Here is a 17,847-nt window from a genome sequence, read left to right on the forward strand (position 1 = left end):
GAGCTAAGGGGTGTGAACTATGAGGATAAGCTAAAGAAATCAAGTCTAATGATACTGAAAGACTGATGGACCAGAGAAGACATGATAACAACAGAAAATACTCAGAGGAATATATAGAGCAGACAGGGACAAGTTGTTTGAAACATGGCAAACAGGTACTCAGGGGCACAACTGGAAGCTCCAGACAGAAGTCATGGATTTCAGAAAGTATTTCTTCAGTTTCAGGGCGACTAGGAAGAGGAATGACTTTGATGAAAAAGTGGTGGAGACAGACTCCATACACCATTTTAAGAATCAGTACAACAGAGACCGTAAAGCTAGGCAAGAATAAATCTGGAAAGCAGCAAGTTGAGAGGCAGGGTCTGAAGCTAAGGATTGACCCCTGCAACCACATCTAGGTGAGTATACACACACACACATACCATATACATATGCACACAGAAGACTGCCATAATTGACAAGGGTTAGCTTCCTGGAGAGTGGTTGGTGTGAATGCCAAAGGAAAAATAAGGTTGTGTTCCTGACACCTCAAGGAAAACGTCAATATTTTTTTATCATAATTCTTCAATAATAATAATTTTTCCTGTTAAACGTTGTAGATGTCAATGCTTCATTATGGTAGAAATGTGTGGAGAGGATTGATATGGCCTTGTAAAATACTTCTATAAATATGGCATGTAGTACTGTATCAGCTACCATTACCACCACCTACCACCATCACTTACCATTTCTAAGGACTGGGGAAAGCTGGTTGTTGACTCATTTGTGTGCATTCCTTTTACAGAAACCTAAAAACAGTTCTCAGTATGGCAAAAACACCCAATACCACCACCAAAAATCATAGCTGCACTATACAACTTTCCATTTGAAAAGAACTAAATACTGACAAGAAAAATGTTATCTTACCTTCAATTTCTTGTTCCTTGTTTTTGTTACAGCAGTGTGTGGAGATAGATGTGGCCTTTCTGAGCCAAAACCTGTCAGGGAAAGTTTCTGTGGTTACTTATCAGTTGACATGCTCATTTAAAATAAGCTACAAACTGAAAAGAAAGAATTTTATCTTACCTCAAATTACTTGTTCCTCATGTTTGTTGCTACACAAGTGTGGAGATGGTTGATGTGGCCCTTCTGAGTCACATATTAGTCAGAGGAATTTCCCATAGTCAACTGATAAGCTGAAGCACTTACCACTAGATCATAACTACAACTTTCTCACTTTATTTTCAGTCACCAACATATCAACAATTTTATATATACAGCAGACTAGTAAGACTGGAATGACATCAATCATATGACGAAAATCTCCACAGAGTGGATTATCATATAACTAGTGCCAGTGTCGGGTGAAATTGACTCATTTCTCCTTATAAACACCAACACAAGTAAAGTCATACAGATAAATGACTGCTACAGAAACAGTGTAATTATTGATTACTAGCATGTAAGCACACCTCTCATCTTCACTATACATCTCAAAGTATATTTACCTAAATTTTCTTGAAAACTTTTGAGTTTCACATTTAATATCTTGGCACCCTCAGCATCACTAGAATTCCTGTTTAGTGCCATGGTTAATATCCAGAAATGAGACGGGGTGATGAAAATATCAAAACTGGACTAATAAACATGCGAGTAAAGGTATGAGATGTACTTAGGAGGCAACTTTACATGGGTGAATGTTTGTACCAAGGAGTGAAGTTAAGCTTACTGCTAAAACAAATTGCCTCATCTTGAGCATGGGCAAAAAATATCCCACCAAACATCAAAGTGGCTTTTCACGCACAGCTTTTAGATGGACACAAAGTTTAAATAGAGAGCTACTGAAAACCTGAGTTGCAGTTATGAGTATGCGTGCATATATGTACAGTTTGTATGTGTGTGTGTGTGTGATATATATATATATATATATATATATATATATATATATATATATATATATATATATATATATATATAATATATATACTGTATATATGCACACACACACATACATACATATATATATAAAGTGCTATCAAGTTTGTCTTATTTTTATTTCGATAAATAAGAAGTGAATAGCCTTACCAATGTTTAATATTTATAATGCCCATATTGTGTTCTGTATGTATTTTTTCTGAAGTTATTTTGAACCTTTTCTTGCATTAAGAGTACCTGAGCTTCTAGCAGCTCTGTGCTTTTGATATAGAAGCTGCTCCTTGTTATTTGAAATATATCACTAATTCTTATATAAAATATATCACATTTCTTAAGGAGATCTTCTTGACTTGCTTTATTGTTTGTGAACTGGCCAAATATTTTTGGATCTATTTGGTAATCTACGAATAAAATTTAAATTTTTTTAAAAATTTGTCTTGATCCATAAAGATATTGATTTAAATTTTCTGTAAATAAGTAAACATATAACACGATGGCCGTTATATTATTTATATCACTTATAATTATTTTTACACAATGTGAGAAAAGCTGCTTTGTGACAGAGTATCCATCAGCTCATGATCTAACACCTGAGGTCTGTGATCATGCAAACCCTGGAAAGACACATAAACAACATTTAAGTCATTTTATTAGAAGACATTTTTGCCCATTGGGAGTTTTATCAATCCAGTGTTAGAAATGCCTCTTAATAAAATATGGTAAGTGTTGCGTGTATGTCATTATTCTCACATTTTATTGATATTGATAATTTAGTACTGTATTTCTATTATCATATAAGCGGTTGCTATCACAAAGCTAATTTTTCGTATCTAGAAAATATAAACTTGAGCTGTACACAAATCCTATGTGGGTTTTGTGTTTGGCAATCACTTTACATAAAGCAACCAAAACCATTTTAAAGTTTCCTCCACCTGTGGATAAAAACCTCACTTCCATATCATCATCTGGAAAGTGTTTTTTAAGTATGTAAGACAGGGTGTAAGGTCTCACAGTGAACTTTAGCAATTGCACTAACACAAAAGATTATGCAGTTCATAATTAAAAAAATAATGCATTGCATTTAAGCTCTGCAATATTTTTTAAAACTGCAGCTTAGAATAAATTGTTTACCTTACACTCTTCCTAGGAATTCAACGGAGCATTTGTAACAATCACACAAGAAAGCAAGGGTATATAGGAGGCAAGGGATACATAAGATATCCTTGTAGCATGTCTATTAGGAACCTTAGCCCATGACAAAGGACATTAGAGGTAGGTTACCCATTATCCAGAAAACTATAGATACATGGTACAGAATTTAGAATCTGATGCAAATAATATTAATGAAAAATAATCATCTATCCAAAAAAATTATTATCCTTCATTATGTCATGTTAAGAGTTTGTCAGGCATGACACCTAGTGTGGTAATGTGTTCTATGTGACCCTGAATCAAAATCTATTCATTTTCTCAGTGGTTCTCCAGGCTGGCTGTCAGTATAACCACATTTTTTAATGACAAAAGAATGATAATATTAGGAACATACAGTAAATAAAAATCTATAGCACTGACTTTTCCTTATTCATTTGTAAGACAAACATTATCTTAGGACATTTATTAAAGAACCACTAAGCTTGCCAAGGGCTCTATCAGTCCATTACATATAAAACAACATGTACATAGGCCCAAGGTCAGATGCTACACATGGGAAGGGAAGAGTGGTTTGGGCATGATAAGTCTGGCAAGAACCCCAGAAAACTGCCAAAATTTTGTGACAGTAGTGGTAGTGGCAATAAGAGCAGATTCTAAACAGCGCCTAAAGTGCTGATCACTTTTTCTGATAACTAATTTGGCATCTTTGAAGTTTATGAGATAACTGTGGGAGTTTCAGTGTACAATACTTGCCTCTACATATGTGGTTGCAGGAGTCAAGTCACAGCTCCTGCAGGTGTACTGGTGTTTCCTTGTGTGTTGTCCCAAGCTTCTAGAAATCTCTCCACATGTACCTTTTTGAATTCTCCAGCATTTTTTGATGTGCTTCTCATAGTTATCAAGTTCTTGATAACACTGAAAGTAATGTTGGCTATACTGGTTTTATTCTTGGCAAAAAAAGGTTGGAGATATTGTCTAAAACATGATTGACTATAGGTACAATATTAAGAATCTGTCAAGTGAATGCTTTTGTCTACTAATGTGGATGATTGTTTCAGCCTTTCTCCTACAATTGTTAATGAACTGTACTGGTTGTTGTAGTTTAGTAAAAGCCTAGTTTATGTAGTTACAGTCATCAAGAAAACCAGGGCTAGATATCTCATATTCTCTTAAGTAAAATCTTATGGTGACATCTGTTTGTCCTCCCATCATGGTATGACAAGAAGTGAAAATAGTCATTCGTCAGTGGACTTCCTGGAGATCTTGAAATCCAGTTTAGTGTCATTTCTGCAAAATTATGTTATGAAAAGGGAAGCATCCATCACGAACATTCTACCAAGCTGATTTTATTAAGTTGAACAGTGTCAAGTCCTGCAGGCAATATATCTAGGATGTCATCCATGTAAAGCAGCCATGGTACTACAAAGGGACTTTGCAGTTTCATTGTCTCCTCCAAGTGCTCTAACCAAGACTTCCCTCATGAGAGGATCCTTGAAATTCATGAGGGATCTCTTGTTCTAAGGAATTGAACCTGTGATTCAAGTCCTTGAATCGAGTGTGAATGCATTCCATTTCCTCAGGTGCTGTATGACCCCTAAGGGTTTAGCTCTCCCACATGAATATAATAATCTAACCAGGACTGCATTAAAGAACAAGCCCATGGCCATCCTGAGTAATTACCTGTATACAGAGTCACTAAATGAAAAGCAATTGACACAAATGTACAGTTTGATAATGTCAATGAAAAACTTAGTTGGAAGAGGAAGGTTCAGATTATTAATGACTTTTTGGTCTAGTAGAATGATGGCTTGTGTAGTAGGTACCCTAGTGACATTATAACAAACTTCTTGGTCTAGACATTGGTATTCTTAATCCTGTCTAATAAATCACTTTAGTGCTGAAGCCACTCTGTGTGGTGCACTACCAATGCCCAAAATGATAGATCAAAGGGGAACTCTTGGTTTATGAGTTTGTAATGATTACTGACACTATAAAGTATACTGATAACTTATGAATCAATTAGGTTTATGAGTTTTGGATAATCCATGCATGCATGCTGATCTCTGGCTGTTGGGAGCAGGTAAAACACTTTTTTACCATGCTCTGTTTTTTGAAGATTTGTTTTTTTGGTGAATAAGAGCTTGGTTAGCATGTTCATATCACAGGAGGGAGAGGGGGAGGGAGGGGGGGAGGGAGAGGGGGAGTGGGAGAGAGAGAGAGAGAGAGAGAGAGAGAGAGAGAGAGAGAGAGAGAGAGAGAGAGAGAGAGAGAGAGAGAGAGAGAGAGAGAGAGAGAGAGAGAGAGAGAGAGAGAGAGAGAGAGAGAGAGAGAGAGAGAGAGAGAGAGAGAGAGAGAGAGAGAGAGAGAGAGAGAGAGAGAGGGAGAGAGAGAGAGAGAGAGAGAGAGAGAGAGAGAGAGAGAGGGAGAGAGAGAGAGAGAGAGAGAGAGAGAGAGAGAGAGAGAGAGAGAGAGAGAGAGAGAGAGAGAGAGAGGGAGAGAGAGAGGGAGAGGGAGAGGGAGGGAGGGAGAGGGAGAGGGAGAGGGAGGGAGGGACGGAGAGGGAGGGAGGGAGAGAGGAAGAAAGAATAAATAAATATATATATATGGGGAGGGGGGAGGATAGGTGTTCAGGTTCAGCTACTTTGGCTGTGATTAAAACCTGGATAAAACTTTTTTTTAAATCAGTAAAAATGATATTTGGTGATTATGGTTGAGTTCCATCTTTTTTTTATGCACTCCCTTCCCCACATCCATCACCTAACCTTCTACCAGCATGTACTTCGTATTTCATTGAATTGGACTGATAGAACCCTGGCAGGTGCAACTTCTCCTTAATAAATATAGCAATGCCACTTTTGTGTCTTGCTTGCGTTCACGTCAGAGTAACAGCATTTACAATCATCTTATTCGTTATTTGCATCTGGTTGTGAATTTGACACCTCAGTTCAGTTTTCCCTTGATAAGGTGTGGTCTGTTTATATATACAGTATATATATTTTTGGTTTGTCATTGTTGACCTTTTGCAAATGACTACTCACCAAAGCTTAGTATGTAAGGACTAATGACCATACTGTTAAGCTAAATAAACCCTGTGACTGTTTGTGGTAGGCCACACACAGGCATTGCCACTGACAAGTATCTGTGCACCTAAAACCTGTGTATGCTGTGTGATGCTGAACTATATTTATCAGTCAAAAAAAAAAGTTATGAAATAAATGAATTAAATAATTAAAAAATTAGGAAAACTATTATGATGTCACCACGTTGTGTGCCATATGTACTGAAGTCTGTTCTGCCAGTCAGTTCTTAATAAAATGGTTGTTAAACACTTCACTTGTTCTTCCATAGCCTCCTAGGTACAAGTATATTAAGATCAGATGTTGAAAATTCCTTCAATAACATAGTGAACCCTCACCTAACAATATTAATCCATTCCTGAGAGCTCATTGTTAGCCAAAATTATCGTTAGCCGAATTAATTTTCCCCATAAGAAATAATGGAAATCAAATTAATCCATTCCTGACACCCCAAAATATGAAAAAAAAAAAATTCCACATGAACTATACATTTTTATACACCCAAAAAGAAGAAGACATGCACAATTACTACTCTACTAAATAAAGAATACATGACAATTACCTTTATTGAAGATCTGGTGATGATTGATGGGATGGGAGGAGGGGAGATGGTGAAGTTGTTATTGTTTGGAAGGGGAATCCCTTAACCACCTTCCAGAGGACTTAATAGCAAGTCCTTTTCTGGGGTTACTTCCCTTCTTTTAATGCCACTAGGACCAGCTTGAGTCACTGGACCTCTGTCGCACAACAAATCTGTCCATAGAGCTCTGTACCTCGTGTTCCTTTAAGATTTGCCTAAAATGGGCCACAGCACGGCTTGCAATAGCTGTGTTAGGGTGATTTTCATCCATAAAGGTTTGCAGTTCAACCCACTTTGCACACATTTCCTTAATCTTTTTCAATTCCATACTAATTCTCACCCTTTTTACCACAGGGATGGCACTAGAAGCTCTCTTGGGGTCCATGGTGACTTATTTTGCAGTTACAAGCACTAAAAACACTGAGATAATGTGAAATGTACCAAATGTATGCATAGATGTGACTGCACTGGCTGGCTTGTAAACACTGGCACCCACGGGGCAGCGTGGACAGGTCCCGGATGAATCACATTGGGCGAGTTTTTTATCATTAGGCGGGGCAAAATTTTTACGCTCAAACACTTCGTTAGGCGGATTTAACGTTATGCGATGCGTTCGTTAGGCGAGGGTCCACAGTATACTCAAGTCGAAACATTTTTTCAATGCTCATAAATGATGTGAACTAAACAGCTACAGTGGAGAGAGCTTAATGTGGATAATATAGAAGAAACAACTGCCTCTCATAAAGAGAATTTTACATACTGTACAAGGAAGAATCTACACTTATATTTAGTGGGAAGCACTAAACCCATAGGTGCAATATAACACCTGGGGAATGGGAAGCAGTCAAGTTCAATCCACAGGGAGAACAGGCTATTTCCTTGGAACAAAAGTACCTCGCTGGCATTAGAGAACATTCCTTGAGAGGATCAATATTTAGTGAATATAACAATCATCCATTATAATAAAGGAGTTCCCTTAAGGCCAGTAAAGGGCTCTTGATCCAAGAAAGTGATCTCTCCTCCCCTTCCTTGGACTGAACCTGATTGCTTTCCAATCTTCATACACTATGACCCCAAGGAGTTTAGTACTTCTCACTGATTAATATAACAACATACACCTCATACCCATCTTATGAGCAGTACACAAATACGTAACTCGCACATAGAAGAGAAGAGCTTATGACGGCGTTTCGGTCCAACTTGGACCATTTACAAAGTCACACTGTGTGACTTTGTAAATGGTCCAAGTTGGACCGAAACGTCGTCGTAAGCTCCTCTTTTCTATGTGCGGGTAGACTGAGGATAGACTGAGGGCCCTGAATCTTCACTCTCTCGAAAGGCATATAATTAGGGGGGATATGATTGAGGTGTATAAATGGAAAACAGGAATAAATAAAAGGGATGTAAATAGCATGCTGAAAATTTCCAGCCAAGACAGGACTCGCAGCAATTGTTTCAAGTTGGAAAAATTCAGATTCAGGAAGGATATAGGAAAGCACTGGTTTGGTAATAGAGTTGTGGATGAGTGGAACAAACTCCCAAGTACAGTTATTCAGGCTAAAACGTTGTGTAGTTTTAAAAATAGGTTAGATAAATACACGAGGGGTGTTAATGTTGCAGTTTAAAAACTGTAGTGTAAAGCACCCTTCTGGCAAGACAGTGATGGAGTGAATGATGGTGAAAGTTTTTCTTTTTCGGGCCACCCTGCCTTGGTGGGAATCGGCCAGTGTGTTAATAAAAAAAATTAATAAAATACATGAGTGGGTGTGGGTGAGTGTGAGTTGGACCTGACTAGCTTGTGCTGATGGGTCTGGTGCCGTGCTCCTTCCTTGAGTGGAGGTGACCAGACTGGGTGGGTCATTGGGCTAATCCAGGGGAGGGTCATTGAGCTAATCCCCGGGGGGAGGGGGGGACATGGACCCACTCCGCAAGGGTCAGTAGGCCTGTTGCAGTGTTCCTTCTTTATGTTCTTATGTTATGTATCGTTCCAGTCATGGTATTGTGCCTCTTTTTGTTATTTATGAGCAGTAGTCAAAAGATAAGAGAGCCACATACGAGTTCAAGCATATGTATTGGGTCCAGGGACTGGGCCCCAATGTTAAGGTGGGTAAGTTACAGTGGTAATGAATTACATGTTTACAAGTTATTTATGCAGATGGGAATTCAGTCACAAAAAAATTACAATGAAGTTTATGCATGATTATGAGTTACCCAATATTTTAGTAAAGTAAGATTGAATTAATAATCATTTATAACAGGCAGTCGGGTATTTTTCTAGAAGACGTGGTAATAGGCCAAAATAAATAAGATATGTAAACATTCCATAAACCTTTCTAAGCTGTCTTTGAATTTGCAAACTTGTTTTTTTCCATTCTAGCACATAGAGGCAAAAGGTGACAAATGCTGCTTTAGCAAAGTTGGTGGTACATCACCAAGGGGTACTTGTAGCCCAGCCCAAGGCAAGCAGTAGAGATATCCAAGAGCATGCATTTTTTTTTTTCTTAAGACACTGGTCATCTTCCATCAAGGTAGGGAGACCCAAAAAAAAGAAGAAATACTTTCACCATCACTCACTCCGTCACAGATTTTATTATTATCATACACAATGGAAATGCTAAACCCGAGATGATCTTGTTGGAAGCACCATAGACAAGAAGCTCCTCCTCCTTCTGTCTAATACAATGGTGACAGAAGGAATGGCATGTCAGATTCTGTAAAATGCCAGATAATGGATATTTTTTTTTATTTTTATCACAACCCTTTTGAGCATTATCTGTTTAGGCACTCTGTATATAAAGGAAAGGAAAGAGAGAGAGAAAGAGAGAGAGAGAGAAAGAGAGAGAGAGAAAGAGAGAAAGAGAAAGAGAGAAAGAGAGAAAGAGAGAAAGAGAGAAAGAGAGAGAGAGAGAGAGAGAGAGAGAGAGAGAGAGAGAGAGAGAGAGAGAGAGAGAGAGAGAGAGAGAGAGAGAGAGAGAGAGAGAGAGAGAGAGAGAGAGGGGGAGGGGGAGAGAGAGAGAGAGAGAGAGAGAGAGAGAGAGAGAGAGAGTGGGGGAGGGGGGGAGAGAGAGAGAGAGAGAGAGAGAGCGGGAGGGGGAGAGAGAGAGAGAGAGAGAGAGGGGGGGGGGGAGAGAGAGAGAGAGAGAGAGAGAGAGAGAGAGAGAGAGGGGGGGAGAGAGAGAGAGAGAGAGAGGGGGGGGAGAGAGAGAGAGAGGGGGGGAGAGAGAGAGAGAGAGAGAGGGGGGGGGAGAGAGAGAGAGAGAGGGCCAATATTGTCAAAATACCACACTTGGATCCACTTCGAGGACAGCATGAAACAAGCTTTTATGTCACAAGACAGGCAGAAAGCAGCAACTTCACTCTGGCTGTACCCTTCTCCAGAACATCACTCCATCTGAGATCATACATACCCAGGATGACTCGAGTATGGAACACATTCGTACAGCATAATGATGTCAACGAGATAAAGTCAGTTGATCAAATGAAAATGCTGGCCCACAGATGGCTCCAACTTCATCCTGTTCCCTACTTGTATGTCTCATAACAATAAAAATGCTTTCAAATGAGCTGATGTAGGTAACAGCTCTTAGCTTGCCAATAAAGTTAGGAATCCTTAACCTGTAAATAGCTTGTCAATAAAGCTAGGGATCCTTAACCTTGTCAAACCCTGTGTAAAAAAGAGAGAGAGAGAGAGAGAGAGAGAGAGAGAGAAGGGAATTTAAGAGAAAGGAAAAGAGGGTTATAAAGGAAGGGAGGGATATGTAAAGGGAGGAGTAAAGAGAAAGATGAGGAGATATATGTTAAGAAAGGCATTAAAGAGAAAAGTAGGGCAGAGTAGAAAGGGAGGGATAGAAAAGGAAGGCTGGAAATAATCTTTATTTCTAAAAGGGAAAGGGAAGGGAAAAAGAGAAGGAGACAGAGAGAAAAGAGGAAGAAGAGGGACAGGTAGCCAGGCACAGAAGTGCCTGCAAAAGAAATTGTCAAGCCGACAATCCAAAACACATCAACAAACTTCAACAGTGTCATTTTCTCTTGTATTAGACATCCAGTGGGCAATGCTACTGAGGCTGATGGTATGTCAGGCAGCTCACATCACTGTAGGAGTCTGTATTTTTATGCACTCTTGTTTGCCTTTTACAACATTCCGGTCGAGACTGTTTGACAGCTTATATTTTATCGGTACCTTTACCTTTGATGAGTTTCAAGAATCTCACTACTCTCAGAGTAGTGAGATTCTGGTGCTTTTGCTGGTCTGGTGCTTTTGCTGCTGGAGGCCCACTACCCCACATATTCATCACAGACTGGTTGATCTGGCACCTGGTGAAGATACTTGCCCAGTTTCCTCTTGAAGGCTTCTACACTTGTTCCAGCTGTATTTCTGATATCTTCTGGTAAGATTTTGAATAGTCTGGGGCCATGAATGCTGATACAGAGTTCCCTTATTGTGCCCACTGCACCCCTGCTCTTCACTGGGTTTATTTTGCACTTCCTCCTGCATCTCTCACTCCAGTATGTTGTTATGGCATTGTGCAGATTTGGGACCAGGCCCTCGAGTACTTTCCAGGTATATATTATCATGTAGTATCTCTCTCCTCTGCTCCAGTGAGTACATGTTCAAGACTTTAAGGTGTTCCTAGTAATTTAGGTACTTTACTGGCACAATATGTGCCATAAATGATCTCTGCATCTGTTCCAGCTCTGATATTTCTCCTGCTTTGAACAGGGTCGCTAGCACTGAGCAATATTCTAACTGACGGAGCACTAGCGATTTGAAGAGTGTCACCATTGGCATTATTTCCCTTGTTTTGAAGGTTCTCAATACCCACCCCATCATCCTCCTGGCTGTCATGATCTTTGTCTTATTATGTTCTTTAACTCTTTGACTGTCGAAAGGCCCAATCCTGAAGTGTCTCCTGGTGTCGCAAAATATTCGAAAAAAAAAAAAAAATTCTTATGAAAATGTTAAGATTTTTTTCTGATTGTTTTAGTCAAAAAAAAAAAAAATTTCCCATCAGTACTTACCGAGATATAGAGCTGTGAAGTTTGCCGAAAATGAGCTGTGAACAGCAACAGCGGCGACTGCCGCTCACTCGGTAAACTTTGATTTACTTGTATTTGACGGTTTCTTGTTTTTTTCACTATTATATTTTTTCACTTAACTATTGTGGCCTGTGAGACCAAAGTATTGTGCAATGTTCAAATATACACTCGTTGAATGTAACACAATTATAGCACAAACACTAGTACAGTGGACCCCCGGTTCACGTTATTAATCTGTTCCTGAGAGCTCATTGTAAAGCAAAATTATCGGAAAGCGAATCAGTTTTCCCCAAAAGAAATAATGGAAATCAAATTATCCGTGCAAGACACCCAAAAGTATGAAAAAAAAAAAACTTTAACCACATGAAATATTAAGTTTAATGCAATAGAATAATTACAATAACAATAATAACAATAGAATAATCACAATAGAACAATTGACACTTACCATTTAATGAAGATCTGGTGATGATTGATGGGATGGGAGAGTGTCGAAGTTTTTAATGTTTAGAAGGGGAATCCCCCTCCATTAGGACTTGAGGTAGCAAGTCCTTTTCTGGGATTACTTCCCTTCTTTTAATGCCACTAGGACCAGCTTGAGAGTCACTGGACTTCTGTCGCACAACATATCTGTCCATAGAGGCCTGTACCTCTCGTTCCTTTATGACTTTCCTGAAGTGGTTCACAACATTGTCAGTGTACAGGTTGCCAACACGGCTTGCAGTAGCTGTGTCAGGGTGATTTCCATCAAAAAAGGTTTGCACTTCAAGCCACTTTGCACACATTTCCTTAATCTTTGAAGTAGGCAACTTCGTCAATTTCTCTACCCCCTCCTCCGAAGCAGTTTCCCCAGGTCTGGCCTCTTACTGTTGAAGATGATCTAGCAGCTCATCAGTGGTTAGTTCGTCATTGTCCTCCTCCACCAACTCTTCCACGTCCTCCCCACTAACCTCCAACCCCAAGGACTTTCCCAATGCCACAATGGATTCCTCAACTGGCATAGGATTCCCAGGGTTAGCCTCAAACCCTTCAAAATCCCTTTTGCCTACACATTCTGGCCACAGTTTCTTCCAAGCAGAGTTCAAGGTCCTCTTAGTCACTCCCTCCCAAGCCTTACCTATAAAGTTTACACAATTGAGGATATTAAAGTGATCCAAAACTCCTTTAGAGGCAATAGAGTATCTGTGGTCACTTCAAAGCACCTTTCAAACATAGCTTTTGTGTACAGTTTCTTGAAATTGGAAATGACCTGCTGGTCCATGGGCTGCAGGAGAGGAGTGGTATTAGGAGGCAAAAACTTGACCTTAATGAAGCTCATGTCCCCACAAAGTCGCTCTGCCAAGTCTGTAATATGACCAGGGGCATTGTCTAATACCAGGAGGCACTTAAGGTCTAATTTCTTTTCAGTTAGGTAATTTTTCACAGTGGGGGCAAATGCATGGTGTAACCAGTCATAGAAAAAGTCCCTAGTGACCCATGCCTTAGTGTTTGCCCTCCACAGCACACACAAATTAGCCTTGAGGATATTCTTTTGCCTGAATGCTCTGGGAGTTTCTGAGTGATACTGTACACCAATAAAGGCTTCAATTTGCAATCACCACTAGCATTGGCACACATCAACAGAGTAAGCCTGTCTTTCATAGGCTTATGTCCTGGGAGTGCCTTTTCCTCCTGAGTAATGTAAGTCCTGCTTGGCAATTTCTTCCAAAACAGGCCTGTTTTGTCACAATTAAACACTTGTTCAGGTTTCAATCCTTTAGCCTCTATGTACTCCTTGAATTCATGCACATATTTTTCAGCTGCTTTTTGGTCTGAACTAGCAGCCTCACCATGCCTAATCACACTATGTATGCCACTACAATTCTTAAATCTTTCAAACCAACCTTTGCTGGCCTTAAATTCACTCACATCACCACTAGTTGCAGGCATTTTTCTAATTAAATCCTCATGCAACTGCCTAGCCTTTTCACAAATGATCGCTTGAGAGATGCTATCTCCAGCTATCTGTTTTTCATTTATCCACACCAATAACAGTCTCTCAACATTTTCTAACACTTGCGATCGCTGTTTTGTAATCACAGTTGCACCTTTTGCAAGAACAGCTTCCTTGATTACCGTTTTCCTGCTCACTATAGTAGAGATGGTTGATTTGGGATTTACTATACAACTTGGCCAGGTCCGACACATGCACTCCACTTTCATACTTTGCAATTATCTCTTTCTTCATTTCAATAGTCATTAGCACCCTTTGTGGTCTCGATGGATTGGCACTAGAAGCTTTCTTGGGGCCCATGGTGACTTATTTTGCAGAAACAAGCACCAAAAACAGTGATAATATGGAATGTACCGAATGTACCCTTAGATGCGCGCACACTGGCTGGCTTGTAAACACACAGAGCAGTTCAGGCCACACGTGGACACGTCTCGTACGAATCGTATCGCGAATCGGGTTTTGTAACAGGAACCGAAGCAAATTTTTGGCGATATGCTTCGGATACTGGATTTATCGGTTACTGATGACTTCGTGAACCGGGGGTCCACTGTATCATTATAATGTTATTAAAACTTGTTTACACAAACAAACAATATAAAATATTGTTTATTACGATTGTTCTATAATACATACAGTGGTCCCTCGCTTTTCGTAGTTCTCGGCAATCATAGATTTCGGAAATCATAGGGGTATTTTTGTATAAACATGGGCTCGCTTTTCATAGGTTGACTCGCGAGTCGTAGTTCGTCCGGGACACGTACCCACGGCGTGAGCCGGGGCGGCAGCCAGTCTGGTATTGTTTACCAGTGAGAGAAGGTCCCCTCACGTGCTCCAGCGAAATATTTCATAATATTCCATTTATTTTAGTGCTTGCAAGTACTAAATAAGCTAACATGGCTCCAAAGAAAGCTCCTAGTGCCAAGCCTGTGGTAAAGAAGGTGAGAAATGCGATTGAATTTAAGAAAAACATCACTGAACAATATGAAAGTGGTACAAGTGCAGCCAAACTGGCCAGGATGTATAAGAAACCCTACACAACCATATGTTCCATAGTGGCCAAGAAAAAGGAAATCAAGGATGCTGTTGTTGCAAAGGGTGTAACTATGCTGACAAAAATGAGATCACCAGTACTCGAAGAGGTTGAGAAGTTATTATTGGTGTGGATAAATGAGAAACAATTAGCAGGAGATACAGTGGAGCCTCAAATTTCGAACTTAATCCGTTCCAGGAGCTAGTTCTAAATTCGAAAAGTCTGAAATTCGAAGCAATATTTCCCATAAGAAATAATGGAAATACAATTAATCCATTCCAGAAACCCAAAAATATTCACAAAAAAAAAAAAAAAAAATTTTAGAGAGATTAATTACAGTTTTACATACACATAACAAATGCTGTAGTCTTTAATTATGTATAGTAATATAAAATAACATTTTTACTTACCTTTATTGAAGATTGGTGATGGCATCTGGAAGATAGGGAGGAGGAGAGAGGGAGTTGGGGTTATTGTTTGGAAGGAGAATCCCCCTCCGTGAGGACTTCCGGTATCAAAGCCCTCTCTGGGGTTGCTTCTCTTCTCTGTATTTTAATGCCACTAGGACCAGCTTGAGAGTCATTGGACCCCAGTCTCACAAAATAACTATCCACAGTCATCTGTTTCTGTCTCACAAAATAACTGTCCACAATCGTGTTTGTCTCACAAAATAACTCCACAGTCATCTGTTTTTGTCTCACAAAATAACTGTCCACAGTCCTCTGTACATCCTGGCAAGCTCAACAAGTCTCACTCCAATCTCATACTTCTGTATTATTTCCTTCTTCACGTCTATGGTGTTTCTCACTTTCTTTACCACAGGGGTACCGCTAGCAAGCTTCTTTGGGCCCATGGCAGCTTATTTCACAGCCCACAAGCATTAAACACAATTAAATAATCGTAAAATGTGTGAATATCGCAGGTTAGTGTTCACTCAAGCATAAACAAAGCTAGACTGCTCACGGCGCCTGCACGGGGACGCAGACAGAGCGGGCCAGCGGACAGGTCCCGTACCCAGTGGTCCGAAAATAGGGGCACGTTCAATAATAGGGACACAGTTTGTCCGAAAAAATGGTCATATTTTAGAAACGTTCGATATGTGATACGTTCGATTTTTGAGGTTCCACTGTATTCTTATGACTTTGATTATTTGTGAAAAGGCTAGGTAGTTGCACAATGATCTGGTAAAGAAATTGCCTGAAAATAGTGGTGATGTGAGTGAATTTAAGGCCAGCAAAGGTTGGTTTGAGAGATTTAAGAACCGTACTGGCATACACAGTGTGGTAAGGCATGGTGAGGCTGCCAGTTCAGACCACAAGGCGGCTGAAAAATATGTGCATGAATTCCAGGAGTACATAGAGGCTGAAGGACTGAAACCTGAACAAGTGTTCAATTGTGATGAAACAGGCCTCTTTTGGAAGAAAATGCCAAAGAGGACCTTCATTACACAGGAGGAAAAGGCAATGCAAAGACACAAGCCTATGAAAGACAGGCTGACACTAATATTCTGTGCTAATGCTAGTGGGGATTTCAAAGTGAAGCCATTACTAGTGTACCATTCTGAAAATCCCAGAGTGTTCAGGAAAAACAATGTTATGAAGAGTAAATTGTGTATGTTTTGGAAATCTAATAGTAAGGCATGGGTCACGAGGGAAATTTTCGTCGAGTGGTTCAATGAAGTGTTTGGCCCTAGTGTGAAGAATTACCTCCTGGAAAAGAAGTTGGATCTCAAGTGCCTGCTAGTAATGGACAGTGCACCTGCTCATCCTCCAAACTTGGATGACCTAATTTTCGAGGAGTTTGGGTTCATCACAGTAAAGTTCTTGCCCCCGAATACCACTCCTCTCCTCCAGCCCATGGACCAGCAGGTCATTGCAAACTTTAAAAAACTCTATACCAAAGCAATGTTTCACAGGTACTTGACTGTGACCACAGACACTCACTTGACCCTAAGGGAATTTTGGAGAGAACACTTCAGCATCCTCCATTGCATAACCCTTATAGGTATGGCTTGGGAGGGAGTGACTACCAGGACTTTGAACTCTGCCTGGAGAAAATTGTGGCCAGATTGTGTCGACAAGAGGGATTTTGAAGGGTTTGGGACTGACCCTGATGAGCCTATGTCTGTTGTAAAATCAATTGTGGCACTGGGGAGTTCCATGGGGTTGGATGTGAGTTTGGAGGATGTGGAAGAATTGGTGGAAGACCACAACGAAGAGCTCACCACTGAGGAGCTGCAAGAGCTTCAGCAGGAACAGCAACAGATCGCAGCTCAGAATCTTGCTGCAGAGGAGGAGGAAGAGAGATGGAAGATGGTGCCTTCTTCAGAAATTAAAGAGATTTTTGCTATGTGGGGTAAGATGGAAAGCTTTATGGAGAAACATCACCCTGACAAGGTTGTTGCAAGCCACGTTGGCAACATGTACAGTGACAAAGTCTTGGCCCATTTTAGGGAAGTTTTAGAGACGCCAGAAACAGAGCTCTCTGGACAGTTATTTTGCGAGACAGGACTCCAGTGACTCTCAAGGTGGTCCTAGTGGCATTAAGAAACAGAAGAGAAGCAACCCCAGAAAAGCAATTGGTACCTGAGGTGTTGCTGGAAGGGGATTCCCCTTCCAAACTATAAACAATCCACTCTCTCTCCTCCTCCAGTCTCCCATACACTAAGAAGAATCTCCAATAAAGGGAAGTGTTATGCTGTTAATGTTTCATTCATCAATTCCCATTGTATTGTTTATGTACTACATGTATATTTCATGTAAATTTTTTTTTTGTTTTAATACTTCTGGGTGTCAGGAACGGATTAATTGTATTTACATTATTTCTTATGGGGAAAATTGATTCGCAAATCGTAGATTTCGTTAATAGTAGCAGCTCCAGGAATGGATTAACTACGAAAAACGAGGGACCACTGTATATATACCTATGTACAATCACTGGACACTTTTCTAGAACTGCTGCAGCTTGTGGAATTCTTTTAAACATGGGTATAAGCACAATGGTGTCTTACACTCCTCACACATAAAACGAGTGTCTCTGCGTTTTTGTGGGCGTTTTGTGGTAT

Source organism: Cherax quadricarinatus, chromosome 48, assembly GCF_038502225.1.
Source record: "Cherax quadricarinatus isolate ZL_2023a chromosome 48, ASM3850222v1, whole genome shotgun sequence".
NCBI classification, from domain to species: Eukaryota; Metazoa; Arthropoda; class Malacostraca; order Decapoda; family Parastacidae; genus Cherax; species Cherax quadricarinatus.